This window comes from Lygodium microphyllum, chromosome 25 (assembly GCF_053477565.2).
Source record: "Lygodium microphyllum isolate KBCC chromosome 25, Lygodium_microphyllum_v1.1.10, whole genome shotgun sequence".
NCBI classification, from domain to species: domain Eukaryota; kingdom Viridiplantae; phylum Streptophyta; class Polypodiopsida; order Schizaeales; family Lygodiaceae; genus Lygodium; species Lygodium microphyllum.
In genome coordinates, this window is record NC_141159.1 from 91301379 (window position 1) to 91317974 (window position 16596).

Genomic DNA, 16596 nt, shown 5'->3' on the forward strand with positions numbered 1-16596 from the left:
TAGGGTCATTGAGGAGAGTCCTAGAATGATCGAGCTATGTTGTTCATTTGGTTTGTGACATATCCTATTTGTGCATTAGAGCAATCAGAGTGTGGCTTTCATGCACACTCTTAGTGTTTGGAGGGAAAATGACATTGTGGATGTTTGGAATGTGTGTCCCTTATTTCAAAGAGAAGAAAGATGCCTAGGATTTGTGACCTTTTTGCTTCTCACACTTTAAAAATTAATTTAGGTTGTTGCAAAGATGAACCCAAAGAGCACATGCAAGAAAATGCAGAGATTATTAGTTAAAAGTTTCTTATGCATATGGATATAGAAGAAAATCATTTGTAGAACATTAGTTGGTGCTCTAGGTGCAAATTTGGCCTTTCACCTAAATGGGAGCTAGAATAACTCTAGAAGAAGCATGGGATAGAGTACATAAAGATTTTTGAGGAGAGAGATGTTGGATACATAGTCTTAGAAAAGGCATGGGATAGAATACATAAAGAGTTTTGAGGAGAGAGATGTTGGATACATAGTCTTAGAAGAGGCATGGGATAAAATACATGAAGAGTTTGAGGAGAGAGACCTTGGATACACATATGCTTATTGAAAGCCTAATGTGTGACATGAAAGACAACTAGCATGTGCATATTGAGCACTTTGTATGACAACAAAGATGATGATGATTATGTTGACAACGATGATCATGATGATTATGATAAGAACGACAACGATAATGATAATGTTGATGAAAAGCATGTTGCTGTTATTGTGGTTGTTGTGATCATCGTCATTGTCATCATCATTGTTGACATCATCATCATTGTCATAATCACATTATCATTGTCATTATCAAGGTTGTGCTTGTCTTCCTTGTTGGTAGCATTGTTGTTCTTAGTGTGATTACTTTCATTTGAGTTACACATTTCATGAAGAAACGCATGAATTGTGGTACCTCACTTGTTTGGTAGGAGGGAGGCATGTTGTGCCCAGAAAGTGAGTATGACTTGTGACCTGCTTCTGGATTGTAGGGATCAATATGCCTACCATTAGACATTCGAAATTTTGGTGTGTTAAGCATGGCAACTAGTTTATCTTTAGGATGAGTGGCATGATCAAATTCTTGGTTGGAGCACCCTTCCTTTGGTACATCAAGCAAATTGTATCTTTGGTGAAGGCCCCTTCTAATTTCCAAATATGCCAACCCTAAAAACACAGGCAACTTCCAAAATGAACAATGCCTATCCACCCAATGAATGATCTGGCACATGAAATATTTAACAGCAATTTTTAAGCCACATTCATAATTATTGACAGAATTATAATGATAGCTAATTGGTGACTAGTATTTGAATGAAAGGTAGATCCAAAACAACATTATTCAAAATTATGAGGTGTAACCTAGCTAAGTAGACTAACGAAGTGATATAATTGCAACTACATTTGATGGTTTATAAGTGAGAAGATAATTCCTTCATGTAATTTCTACTCATTGTAGAATATGTATCATTTGGTAATGGTGGGTGTAACCTTGGACTCCCGATCGATACGCATGTATGTGAATAGACACACAGCTATGTTCACACATGGGACTCAATTCAAGGTGGCTTGGTCTTGTAGCATTTTAGTGCGCCCATTCATGAGGAAAGCGCGAATGAGTGAAACGAGACAAGCAAATCCTTTCTGAGAACCATTCTTTGATCAAAATCCTGAGTGTCTGATCTGAAAGTCTGAAGCAAGATATGAATGCGATGAAGCTGATGTGTTGATGAAAATAGCGAGAGGCTTACTCTGAAGAGGAGCTCTCTCTAAACTCTTCAACATCCAAACACAATCTACTTCAGGGTGCTAAAAGCATAGAGCTGACCTTAAATCTATATTACAATCAAAATAATCAAGCCCCAGCAAAAGAGCACCTCTTGTTAGGGGTCCCTAATATTCCCAAATAAGAGTCTTGCTCACATGACATGTTCTAGTGACTTACAATGGACTTTGAAAACACAAAATCATTAATAGCCTAAGTACATGTTAGAGTGACTAGAAAGTTAAACAATGTCACGAAATGAATGTACCACCTACTTTCCTTCCTTTTAGACCAGCTTAATCTTGGCAATCTCTTTTGGTTTTTCCTTGAGTTTGTTTGGTGCAAGCTCATTGCAAAAAATAGCTTGTTGCACTTGAGTCTTTTAATATTTTCTCAAAACATTGATTTTTACTACTGAGCCCACCAAAAACAAGGGTGGCTCAATACTCCCTTGGACAATGGTTCTTTCATGGATTTGGGGGATGTGCAAGAAGTTGTATATTGGGAAGACATTGTTGATCTTGGTATTGAGTCAATCGATATGTTCCTCTTGATGCTTAGTATTTGCAAACTCCTCTTTAACTTCTTCATGCCATCCTGTCGCACTTGAGTTTTTAAATATTTTCTCAAAACATTGGTTTTTACTATTGAGCCCACCAAAAACAAGGGTGGCTCAATACTCCCTTGGACAATGGTTCTTTCATGGATTTGGGATGTGTAAGAAGTTGTATATTGGGAAGACATTGTTGATCTTGGTATTGTGTCAATTGGTATGTTCCTCTTGATGCTTAGTATTTGTAAACTCCTCTTTAACTTCTTCATCTCATCTTGTAAGAAGGCCTCCAATTTGGACATGTGTCAAGATTTGTTTCCACTCATGTTCCTTCATAAATTGTGCCATGGCACATGTCATTAGAGATTATGGTTGGTTTTCCATTCACTCTTGGCACCATCTTGACTATATTCTAGATGACTTCTATTTCTTTTGTGGCTTTCATGGGTGCTTCAAGCACATTCACTTAGGCTAGGCTATTGCTAACAATTGTTTTAATGAATTCCCATGCACAACTTGCTTTCTCCATTTGCCACTAGAGGTGGGTATTTTTCCATCAAAGGCATGTAAGGTTTGGATTGAACACCATCCCATTTTGATGGTTCAATCTTGAATGATTTTCTTGAGGAAGCAAGGATCACTATGCAGGGGCCGTTTTCTTAGAAGCCGGGGTAAAAAAACTGCTACATGTGGTCCTTATACACCTCTAACATTGGGAATGTCCTTGATTGTCCATTGCTCACTTTTAGCCCCTTTGCACACTGATACATCCATCAGAGGGTGAGAGGGGTAGGTCACTTGGCATTGCATATCCATAACTGTGCTCCTTGTGTGGTGTTGTAGAAAAGGCGGGGGGGGGGGGGGGGGGACAAGGCTTGCATTAAGTGTAGTTGCATAACTCTTAGGTGAGCACTATTCCACCTCCCCCTCCCCCCTTGCCGCCTTGCCTTGTGCACACACACAAACGTCTATTGAGGCCAAAGTTGGCCCATGAGACACAACCATGTACAATGATGGATCACCACTAAATATCAAAGTGTGGTATAGTAAAATGTGATGGGTGATGGTGATAAATAGTGCAAAGAAAGAGTAGTAGGATAAACTAGATTCAAATGAGTTATTTTACACACAACTATATTTTCACCTTGAGGACCATGGTTGAGCAGATGAAAATGAAGAATAAGAAGAAGTTCTACTAGTGTTTTGTGGATTTTCATAAAGCTTTCAACATAGTTGCATGGGATATATTGCTAGAGAGATTGTGGACACTGGAGATCTCATCATTCATAATTTGGGATAGTTATACACTGTATGAGAATGTGACTAGTTGAGTGAGATGCTTAGGACTATTGGATGTGGTCTGTACCATATGAGTGAACTAGGAATGCCCTCTCTCCCCCGCACTCTTTGGACTTTACATTAATGAGATAGAGGACCAAATCACATGAGGAGGAGGAGATGGGGTGGATACATAATGTATATTGGTCTCCATTTTACTTTATGTTAATGACATTGTCCTTGTCTTTGAGTCATAGGAGGGTAATATCTACATGCCTTCAAGATTTTTATACACAATGTGGATTGATAGTGAATCGCAACGTAGATTGTCTTAGTTTTTGAGTCATAGGATGGTCTACAATGACATCTACATGTCTTAAGGATTTCTATACATGATGTGGATTGATAGTGGATGTTGGGAAAACCAAGATTTTGATTGTTGGGGATAAAGGCACATGTGCCTACACTGCCCTATATTTACTTTACACACCATGACTACACATTTGTATACTACAGGTGGTGAATGCCATTATTCTCACCTTATTTTTTATTCTTTTAGTGACTATTGAATAAGGGAAGACCGGTCACACATTACAAGTGTTGGAGTTTCCACATATGCTCTCTCTCTCTCTCTCTCTCTCTCTCTCTCTCTCTCTCTCTCTCTCTCTCTTGCTTCATCCACCATAACTCTTTCTTTGCTCTTGCTTCTACGTGTGTGCTTCCACTCGAGCTCTACCTTTAAATTGGTATTAGACAAGACCATTTGAGAAGCTTCTTCATCCTTTTCTTTAGCTTGGATTCAAAGCTTCAACTTAAGGTTTCATGGCAGCCATTGTTTCTTCCTCTTGAGGTATGCATTGAGTCTTTTATTCCTTCGGCTTGTTCTCTAGCTTGCTCTCGGCTTATGGAGGAGCTTCTTAGGGATTGGCTAAGCCCCTTGTTGAGTGCTTTTTGACTTGAGGAGTAGCCATTGAATCCATTTTGGGTGGATATTGAGCATGTTGTAGAAGTCATGGATAGTTATGGCAGCTTGATAGCAATGTCATATTTTGGCCATAACTTTTGCATACAGTATGGGATTCGTGTGTTCTATAGCTAGAAATGAAGAGGGAGGCAAGAGCTATAGATTTGAGCACTCATAGAGTTATTTTTTTGTAGTATTATCTTCTCTGTTTCATATAGAACATAATAGTTTTGGTTTGGATAGCAAACAATAAATTCCATAATGCATGTTTGATACTTTGGGGGTGCTATTTTGGTGCCAATATAGTATAGTTATACTTTTGGAATACTATTTGAATTGTTTAGAGCTTGATTAAATTAGTTTTACTAGAGATTTATTGCTATCATAGCAGTTTGGATAGTAAGCATACAACAACAAGCTTCATACTTTGGATGTCTATTGTGCCTACATGGTATTTTGGATATGCTACATGTCTATGATTATGTCTACTATTGATATATGGATCCCAATATGGTTATGATGTGCTTTGACACTTGGATTTAAGCTAAATTTTATGTACTTAGGCTTTGGTGAGTTGCTTTGAGCTTTTATGCTTATTGACTTACATATATTAAAGCTTCATTTTTGACACTTATGCTCTTGGATGTATTTGTGATGCACTTGGACTTCTCGAATGCTTAGATGTATATGTCCTGAGCTTTGCTTGCTCACTTTGCATTTTGGATTCACTTCCACTAGGAGATGCTTGTACTTACTTGGTAGAGCTTGGTTCTTTGAGATAGTGGGACTCTTGATTCATGTGTATGCTCTCTTGTATGCTATTGGATGTAGTTACCTCTGCTTGTAGGCTGACTTGATTCCATATCCTTTAGATACTAGCACTTACCTTTGTTAGTAGTTTGTCAGTGATGTATATGCTTATGGGATGTATGGCTTACTAACAATTTGAGTTTGTGACAGTCTTTGGCACTGATGGTCTATGCTTAGTCACTACTAGTCTTACTCTTTGTATCTTGGTTGCTATTTGGATATCCCTGGCAGTGGGAGCTTACTTTCTTGGCTATTTTCCCATAGTTGGATTGACATACAACTATCTTTATTTCAACATTGTTGTAGTTATAGTTTTCAGCATTGTCTTAAAGAGTAGACATTGTGTTTTGGTAGTCTATTGCTTATAGTCGGTGGATATCTTCATACTTCAATATTCCTTCCCGTTTTACCTTTGTTTTGGTTGAGTTTTGGGGGCTGATTTGCAATCATTTACAGTAGCCCATTCTCTTGAATTTTACATTGATAAAGTGCCATTATGGTTGATTTTTTTGAATGATAGTGCTATTTTTAATATTAAAAAGCTTGATGGCACAAACATCACCTATTAGAAGATGCATATATGGCAAGTATTGGTTTAAAACAAGCCTACATTTGTGCTTGGGAACATAGCAAAAAAATCCTCACATCCAAAGACACACAAATGCACATATGACGGAGGTTTTTTAGACCATACCTCATTCGCAACTTGACAATCAATAGTAGTCTATGGAGATCTATTTATCAAGTGTATAGTAGTAATAACTACCTCAACCTAAAAAGGTTGTGGTAAGCCTACTTGGCTAAGCATACTACTATAGAATCTCTCTTGAATCATCACGTTCATATGCTCTGTAACACCATTCTTGGGTGGGGTATAAGGGGTGGTCAATTGACACTTAATACCCCACTCATCGCAAAACTACTCAAATGCTTTAGAGACATATTCACCCCCATTATTTGACCTTAGGCATTTCAACCTATATCCAAACTAGTTCTCAACAAGAGTAAGCCAACATTGAAAGTTAGCTAATACATCCGATTTTTTATTTATGGGATATGTCCAAAACTTATGTGAATAATCATAAATGAAAGTCACAAAGTACTTGGTGCCACCTAGTGATTGACAGGGCATGGGACCACATACATCAAAATAAACAAGAGCTAGAGGCTCACCCATGCACATAATGACAGACTTCTTATGAGAACTATGTATTTGCTTGCCATAAGGACAATGATCACATGAATCAAAACATTTGTAGTCAAGGAGCGAAAGATACTGCAAACAAGAAAACATTTTGATTCCTTTCAAGGACATGTGTCCAATGCAACAATGCCATAAAGATACATGTGGTATGTTAGCCACAACCAATACATGGTCAATAGATCTAGATACACGCAAAGGATAGAGGTTGCCAACCTTGGAACCTTGAGCAAAGACAAGATTCCCACATGTAATCTTTCATGAGAAATCACCAAAAGATACATGATACCTTGTATCCTCTAATTGTCCTAGTAGAGAGTAAGCTATTGGTCAAAGCTAAAACATGGCATACATCATGCAAAACAAAAGTGTTGCTTGAAGCAAATTGCAATGTAACATCTTGGAAGTCAATAGTATCCAATGGCAAGCCATTTCCTTATCATGTTGGGATGAAAATGAAACCAATCCTTATGGAGGGTAACATGAGAAGAAGCCCCTGAATTAGGCAACCAATAGTAAGAAAAAGTGGATGAGGCATCAACCAAACAATTGACTAGCATTAATAGAAAAATCTGCCAATATATAATCATAATTAAACTTAGAATCCAATGTATTTATCTCCTCAATTTTCATGATGGACTTACTAGAAACAATGCTACAATCATCAAACTTATTGCGCACTTTGCACTTGCCTTTCTCCTTGCACTTGTAATTGCGTATCTTATGGCACTGCGGCATAATATGACAGTGTTTCCCACAATAGTGATATGTAAGAGAGGGTTTATGACCACGTGACTTACTACGAGACTGCCTGTAAGATTGAAACCTCCGTGAGTCTCTACCACAATGGTCATTACCATTCTTACCATCATATTTACCCCTAACAGCCAATGCATGAGAAGTACTGGCTACATCCGTATTCTTTCTCTTTATCTCCTCTGTGAGTAAGGCGCCCTCAAAATCTCAGAGTTTCAAACAATTCTTAGGCATATTAGCACATATAACAATATGAAAAGTGTCCCATGACTCATGAAGTGTAGAAGATTATCCTTAAACTCAATGCCTTGTGAAGTCAATGGTTGAAAATTGTGTGAAACTCATTCAAATGTGTTGACACACTAGTCCCTTCCTTCATGTGAAGATCCATGAGGTGTTTCAACCAATACATCTGTAATAAAGGATTATCATAAAGATCTTTTCTCGTAATTGCCAAGTATTATCCATAGGTACCGCAATATTGAAATAAACTTTTACACACTTGGTTTTTGTTGCACAGCTAGATCTGGACCTTTATCAGATAGATGTAAAGACGACTTTTTTTACGTAGAGGCATGTATGATAAGATTTATATGCAACAATAGCTTAAAGGCTTTGAGAAAAAAGGTAGGGAATACCTAGTGTGCAAGTTGAGAAAGAGCCTTTATTGCCTTGGGCAAGTACCTAGGGAATAGTACCACAAGTTTGATGCTTTTATGCATTTAGAGGGATATACATGTAGTGATATGGAAGCGTTTCTCTATAGAAGAAGGCTTGTGATGGCAACCTAATTATCTTGGTACTTTATGTGGATGATATGATGATTGCTGGGAGAGCTCATGGTGAGCTAGATGCCTTGAAAAGTCAACTCAAGAAAAGTTTTGTGATGAAGAATATGGGACAGGCCTCACATATTCTTGGCATGTGCATCATATGTGATCGCTCTAAGGATCTCCTTTACTTGTCATAGAAGGACTACATACAGAAGGCTCTTAAGCACTTCCATATATAGGATATTAAGCCTATTGGTTGTCCTTTACCTTTCCATATGAAGTTTAATCAGGCAGAGCAATCCCTAGTCAGATGAGCAAAAGGATGAGATGGCCAAGATCCCTTATGTATCCATAGTGGGTAGTTTGATGTATGCCACGGTAGCCACTCATCTAGATGACAAAGCATTTGCATTAGTAGTTGTGGCATGCTTATATGGCTACACCTAGCCGGAAACATTAGGATGTTGTGAAGGGTATCATGAGGTTGAAAGGCACTACATATATAAGCATTTGCTATGGTGGTCACAATACTACGGTTGCAGGTTACAGTGACTTCAATTATATAGGACATATAGATAGTAGGAAGTCCACCTCTAGGTATGCCTTCAATTTTTCTAGAGGTGCTTTTTCTTGAATGTCTAGGGTGCAAAAATGCATAGCCTTATCTACTATTGAGTCAGTGTATGTTGTAGCCATTGAGGTGTGCAAGGAGGCCCTATGGTTAGTAGATCGTTTGCTAGTAACGGACCTTACTATTACTATTACTCCTACACTGCATTCAAATTCTATGAGTGCTATTCAGTTGGCCAAGAATTGGGCCTTATGTACAAAGACAAAGCACATTGAGGTACATTATCACTTTATCAAGGAGGTGGTAGAGGACAAGTTTGTTGAGCTCGTCAAAATCTTGTTGAATGAGGATCCTGCATATCTGCTCACTAAAAGTCTCTCAGCAGAAGATTTTATCTTTCTTAGGAAGATGATGGGTGTAGGATGTGATGATGTCTATTCCTCATCCTATTGTACTTTATGTACATTTGTACTTTGTCATTTTTTACTTGTTCTCTCCTCACTTGAGGCACATTCACCATTAAGTGAAAGGCTTTTGGGGTTAAAGGCACTTCTGCCTATGCCACTCTGTATTTACTTTACACACCTACGATTGCACACATGTACATTATAGGTGGTGTGTGCCTATCAATGCCATTTTATTTTTCATTATTTCAATGGCTATTGAATAAGGGAAACCCAGTTACATATTGTGATTGTTGGAGTTTTCGCATACGGTGTCTCTCTCTTTGGCTCTCTTGCTCCATATGCCATAGCTCTTGCTTTGCTTTTTCTTTTGTATATATGCTTCCACTTGGGATTTTCCTTTCATTGATCCTTTATAAATTAGCCCTAGCGAGGAGGAGATCAATATTCAAACTAGGAGCTAGATAGAGGGAGGTAGTAGACACATATGCCTACCCAAGAGTCACATTTACGACATCGGTGGGGAGATTTACTATTTCTAGGAACCTTGCACATGGGATTCTCTATTGTACTTGATAATATGTACTTGATCATGCCCATCCAAAATTAAAATCATTTATAGCATATAATATGTACTTGATAAAAATCTAATCTTTTTACTGTTAAGGGTTAAAGTGGATTCTCTATTGTAACCTTGAACTTCAAGTGATAATAGATATGAATCTACTATGATTGCCATAATTATATGTAATACCCATGTCAAGTGACCATAGTTAAATGTAATGCTTGAAATTCATTAATTTAACTTGATCTTTTTGTATCTAAATTTACTATGATTTTCAATGGATTGACAATGTTTAAATTTTCCATGTAACATGGATTGAGAAGGTCCAAAAGAAAATGTGCTATGCAAGGTAAGGGGTTCTGGTCCTGTTTGATACATTCCATTCTCTTTGGTGCATTAGGTTTAGAGGTTGCATTTGGTACACTTAAAAATGTAGGGTGCATTTGGTAGTTTTTGGTACTTTGGATTATATGGTGTTTTTTGAACCTTTGGTGAAACTAGTGCTTTATTGCCTCTTTCTACTTTTGGAGGACATGGTTATTTTGGATACATTTGGTACTCTTGAAGCCCTTCTAGTACCATCAGATGCTTCTTGGTACTCTCTTTGGTTGTTCTCATTACTAAAAAGCTTATTTGTACTTTCTCATGCTCTTTTTGGGATATTTTGGTGGTTCTTGCACTCTTTGTATATATTAAGTTATCTGGTACTTGAAGCATTTGCTAGAATTTGGTATATTCTTTTTGAACCTTTGGTGCAATTGGTGCTTTTTGAACCTTTGGTGGTATTTGAACTTTTGGTTTAATTGGTGCTTTATTGTGCTTCTTCTTAATCTTTTTATAGCACTTTTACAGGTGTCTAGGATAGTCGCCCCAAACTTTGCACATGCAATCCGATACACAAAAGGGTCTTCTTTTGTAGCACCACCACTCAAATGTGTAGCACCTTGAAAACTTTATCGTGATCTCCCCACATGATGGGGAGGCCTGATAAACCTTGTGGAAGATAAGTTGGCAGTCCTCAAAAAATTCAGGTTATACATGGTTCAAGTATATCTTGGTATTCTTTCAATGCTGTAGCTTGAATACTATGAGCCATTGTTCGCCAGGGAGATCAAAATCCCGAGCAACCTTCCTCTCAAGTCTTAGGCCATACTACTTACGTAGTATGTGTTGTAAAGAAGAGTTTGTTGAGTATTTGATACTTATCTCTTTTGTTTTTCCCTACACTGCATAACTATCTAATTAATTATTGCATGGCCTCCAAAATTCATCCTATAACTAACTATATGTGATCATGCAAGTGATGATGCGACTGCTTACCCCTCATCCTTGTTGCTAACTTGTTTCACTGCTAACGAAGTGTTTTCTATGGTCTCATCAAAGAGATCATCTTTCCTCTCTGACATCAGGGCAATAGCTCATCAACTGGGAAAAATGGAACCCTAAAAGCTTGAAGATTCACACCTTGAGTTGACATGAAATATGCTAGGAACCAATACCCTTGGCACAACACTTCCCATTGAGCAAGAAGAATAGACTACTAAGCAAGAAGAACAAACTTGAAAGAATAAGAACTATAAGAAGACCAATCATTGCATGGACATTTGATAGAGTCTAATCGCGCGGGTAGTTGTGTCTCCATGCAAGCTTTGAAGCCCTATTATCAGATGGACATTTGATAATCTAATTATCTAGATAGTTGTGTCTCTGTGCGAGATTCATTTATTGAAATTTTATATGCCATTTTAATCCCGACTTTGTGTTACATAGGTTTCTTCAAATGTATAAAAAGAGACACGAAACTCCCTTCAAGTTTGCGAAAGAGAACTAAAGGGCAAAACTGAAAATAGATACAATCCCTACGAAGTAAAATCAAATATTAGATGTGATAGAGGCTTGTGATGTCTTGAAAAGAACAAAGCATTTCTATCCAATCAAAATCGCTAGAGGTATACTCCCCTAATGCGCATCCATTATAGAGTTGGAAGGTTGTTTGCGCAGTAGTAGCTGGAATAGATCCTTTTGCTCACTCAAGCTCCTTCAAGTTGAGTCCCCCAAAGGATAAGCTCATTTAGGCCCCGAGCCCCTCGAGACCGATCCCCCCAAGAATGAGCCCCCTCAAGCCAAGCCCCTTTAGGTCGAGAAGCCTCTCCAAGATGAGCCTCTCTAAGAGGAGCCCCTCAAGGACAAGCCTCTCCATAATGAGTCCCACCATCCACAATCATCCTTGATGAGTGCGGGGCCCTAAGTTGCAAGAGCTCCCTCATCTCCCTCACCTTCTTACACCTTTGCCTTCATCTCAACTCCTCAATATTCATTGATTGTTCTGCATAGGACGAGCTTGCCCCCCTCAATAACAATCTCAACCTCTTCCTCAATGAGTACATGGTAGCAATGGGGGAGGTAGTGGCCCCCGCCCTGGGTAGTTGTATCCCTGAGAGGGGTGCGATAGATTGTGGAGTTGGATAGCGATGACATTGAAATGATTGGTTGCCCTAATGATAAGGATTTGATCAAATCCATCCTTCTTGCCCCCTAATAGTAAGATTTCACTGTTTGTTTTTTTCGAGGCATCCCAATCCTTGATCTTCATGGTATGTTATCTTAATAATATTTTTTTATGCCCCTTGCTTTTGATAGCTATGTAATATCACTGTTGCCACTAGAGATCTAGAGATCCACATATTTTCTTGACCTGCTACTATTGGGTCCTCTACAAGACGACGATGTCACATGGATGGACACTTTGAAGTAGTGGATTTACATGTCGATTGATGACGTGCGAGTTGTTTTCATATCGTACCATCAGCAATAAAGTGCTTGATTAAATAGCATTGCTTATTTGTATACACCTAGTTCCTTTATCTTATGAATCCCACGAGCTTTGAGGATTGCATTTAATTGTTCCCTATGCACAAGGCAATAACTTGGTCGAGAGGCTTTCATAAGGTCTTTAAGGCTTTCAAAATGATGATAGCCTGGAAAACTTGTTTACCTATGGCCAAATAGTTTGGTAAGACTTGGAATGGATTTCAAGGGCTTATGATAAGCCTCCAATTGTGGATATGGTCTGCTAATTCAAAGGCTAATATGATAGAAACTTTCATGTGAAATTTGGCCGAATCTATCAAGAATTTTTGTAGGCCTTATTTGGAGGGCGAGAGGGAGGAAGCCTATTAAGGATAAAGAAGCTTTAGGGACCTTCTTGAATAGGTCATGGTGGCTAATGGCCTATTAAGGCCTTCATAAGCATTCAAATGGAGAATTGGATAGCCTATTAACGACCTCATAGCGAGTTCAGATATTGCCTAGATCGGATGACACTAACACAAGAAACTTTAGACACCTTTCCATAAAGTCTCAACTAGTAAAAAAGGAACATTTTACAAGATAGTGATATAGCAAAATATTTCTATATAGGTATTTCAAAATTTCCTAATTGTTGATATAGTGAAATTTTACTATATAAGTAAATATTAATGGCATCCACATAAAAATCTTCATGTTTGTAATTACAATAACTGAGAATCGTTTTCATCAAACTGAGGTAAATCTAGCAAGAGAGCTAGAAAAGAAAAAATTGTGCCAAAAGACACAATAGGTATTAGTGTTTAAACAACACTATTTAGTATCAAGAGATACTATCTTGAAGCTTAATGTCAGATGTTGATGCTTGATCTTCTTGAACCTTCTTGTTGAGTTTGAGGGTTGTACTTAAAACTTTAGTGGTATAGTGGATTAGAGTTGCAATGGGTTGTTTGAGCCAAGGGGGTGAGAAAATGAAGTAATTTTTGAGCTTGAGATCAAAATGGCTATGGCTGTCCTATCAAAACAGGGACCAGTGAGATTGGTAAATTAGCTCCCACGAGCTCCACAAGTCGAATATACTCAAACCCTTTGAGATGGAGGATCCTCACTAATGGATCTAGGTCTCCCTACTAAGAGGGCTTGTACTCATTTTGCTCAAGTTGAGAGATCTAAGCCTTCAAAGTGGTTGATGTCAAAACTACTGCTAGATTTGGAAAAATGCAAATGTTGGGCATGATGCGCATCAATATCCTTGATTTTTGTTTGAGAAATTTGCATCTTGACTTAAAGAAAAACTCTCAAGGAGAAAGCTCAAAGAGATATGGTTGCTCCAACAGAGGTAGGTGCTGTTGGTTATTGAGGTCAAGAATGATAGAGTGAAAATGAAGTGAGAGATGAAATATTCTTGTGGAGTTGAGCTAACCAGAGGTTATGGGGAGTTGGAGGAGTAGTGAGTTGAGCTAAACCGAGCTCACCATGGCTTTGATACCATGTTGAGAAACATGGATCCTTGAGCAAGGTCCAGGTATGGAGGACGAAAGTCAATGACAAAGGAAGCATGATGAGACTAAGACTAGATACACTAACTGTTACTCAAGTGCACTAGGTTCCAAGATAGATTAGCTTGGACTCATAAACACAATCTTAAGTAGAGAGATAAGAATGAAAGTACATAGTATAATAGATTTAACTCAATGTCAAGTACATGCTTTTATAGTTGTAGGATGGTTCCACTTTCCTTATTGTGCCTATGGAATTTAGACAACTTCTCCTAGGTTGTTGCATGTCCCTTGCCCTACTACTCCATACAAAGAGGCTATCTTAGGAGTGTGATTGGATAGATCTCAACACTTGGAGCTTGAGACTACAAGCTATCAACACAATGAAATGAAGTTTTATAGCTTTTCAAGCTCAAAAGGATAGGGCAATGAGAGCAAGGTTGGCACTCAGTTCATTCCTCGTCAAGGTAATTTATTGAGCCTTGTGACTTGGGACCCATGATTAGATATCGTAGCTACCATGTCAAAAAACTAAAAGAATACGACTTATACCTCTAGGTTTGGCAAAAAGACCATCGAAAATTTGTAGAGATCCCTAGGGAGGGTTGTATCTAAAGGATGTTTGTGCTTTGGGCCATTGTTTCATGGGCAATATGTTATCCCACCATGATTCTATCTTGAGAGTCAATGCTGCTCAAATTGAAGAAGAGATAAATGCCTCTAAAAATCAATAGGGATACTCAATAGGGCATCACCACACTAATGATTTATACCTTAGAAGCACAATTCTTTAGATTCATGTCCTAGTAGAAAATCTTATTGAATTGATTGCATAGGGCAAAGTGCATCAATGAGTTCATTTTTTCCCAATATAAGGACCACTGACAATCAAAGTAAAGTCACTTAGGACGTTGGTTAGGATACATGAGAGCATATTGAGCTTTGTGCTATATCCCCTAACTATCTAGTCTCATGTAAAAGCTTATATAAGTAGTACTTTGCAAGACTAGACACAGTGCATTAAAAGAGGTTGAGTGTCATTAAATTTTTGCACTTGAGATAAGTACAAGATTGAGAACCCTCATCATAGGGATGTGTAGTGTTGAACTCCTCTAAGATTCAAGAGGTTGTGTGAATTAAATGCATACACACTAGCTTGGATTGCTTCTACATTTGAGCCAATCTACAAACTAAGACTCTAGGGGGTCTAACTAATTGATCATTGATGCACTATCTTGGTTTAGAGGGACCAAACTTTCCCAACACCAAGCAATAATCCTTGATGTAGAGACTATGGTTGTGACAACTTAGCATTTTGCTCACCGATTGCATAAACTTTGTAGCAATCATAACTACTCCAAACTCATTGTGAACCAAGACAGCACATGGGAGTCATGATACTAACCCAAAGGGAATTCCAATAAACATGCAAATCATATTGTGAAGGGGATTGCCACAAGCCTTCTATGCATTGAGAAAATTTGTGGGAGAGACCACACTCAAGTGAGAACCATATTGTGTATATAAGTGAGGACAACCACCACAACATATAATGTAAAGAACTTGTTTGTGCATGATACAATATTGATAAGAAAAGTGCAACCCTTGATTGAGCATGATTTGCACTCGGGGCACTTGAGTTATAACTTGGCAGATTAGTTAAGAAGAGTGAAAGCTTGTTTGTGCACCATTCACTATTTACTATAGTGGTGGGCAAGAAAGGGATCATCTACTCTAGAAAGAAGTGGGTATACATGTTAAGTCATTTAGCAAGGGGGGAATCAACCAATCACAAGAAACCAAACGAGAAAATAGAACTCTAAAACTGAACCACAACAATACTAAGCCAATGTGAATAAGCGATAAAACAAGCCCGAAAAGTTCATAAGTTGAGTGAACCCTCATGGGACAAGCACGAAGAGTCTCTTACAGGAGAATCTGTTGCTCCTATTGAACCTCATTAGCATCACCAAAACCTTAGTTGCACAATAACAAAAAGTGACCATGCCAGCAACATGATCAAATGCTACTAAAACCCTTGAGAGTTTCCAACCAAAATCCAATAGCTCCTCATACGATATGAGCAAAAGGCATGGGCAGTGCATGCAGGTAACTAGCACATGAGATCATCATTGAGATAGAAGAGGAAAGAAGGCTAGGGAAGGACTTGTTGCAATAGGCCACGAGATTCATGCATGTGCAACGAGTTGTAGGAAAAGGAAAGAGGACAAGCTTAACTAAATGCAATGCATCTTGGCATTCACAGGGTGCACGAGATTGGGGGTAATTCTGACATAGAATGAGCACTCAAAGCAGACCTCACTCTAGTCGAACTCTTAACAAAGAAATTACTAGATAATTCACTCTCAATGAGCAAAGTAATGCTGCACTAGTTGCCTCAATCCTAACCAGATTAGCAATTGCACCCAATACTAGAAGCCAAACTAAAATTCTGATAGTCATGAAAACATTTGAGAAATATAAGGTAGGAGATGACCCATACAATTTTGTGGAAAAATTTGAGTAGGTTTGTGAGGCCAACAACCTCCAAGATGCTGATCAATGCACATAAGCTTTTGGATTATGCCTAGGGAAAAAGGGATGCACTTGGTACACTAGCATGGA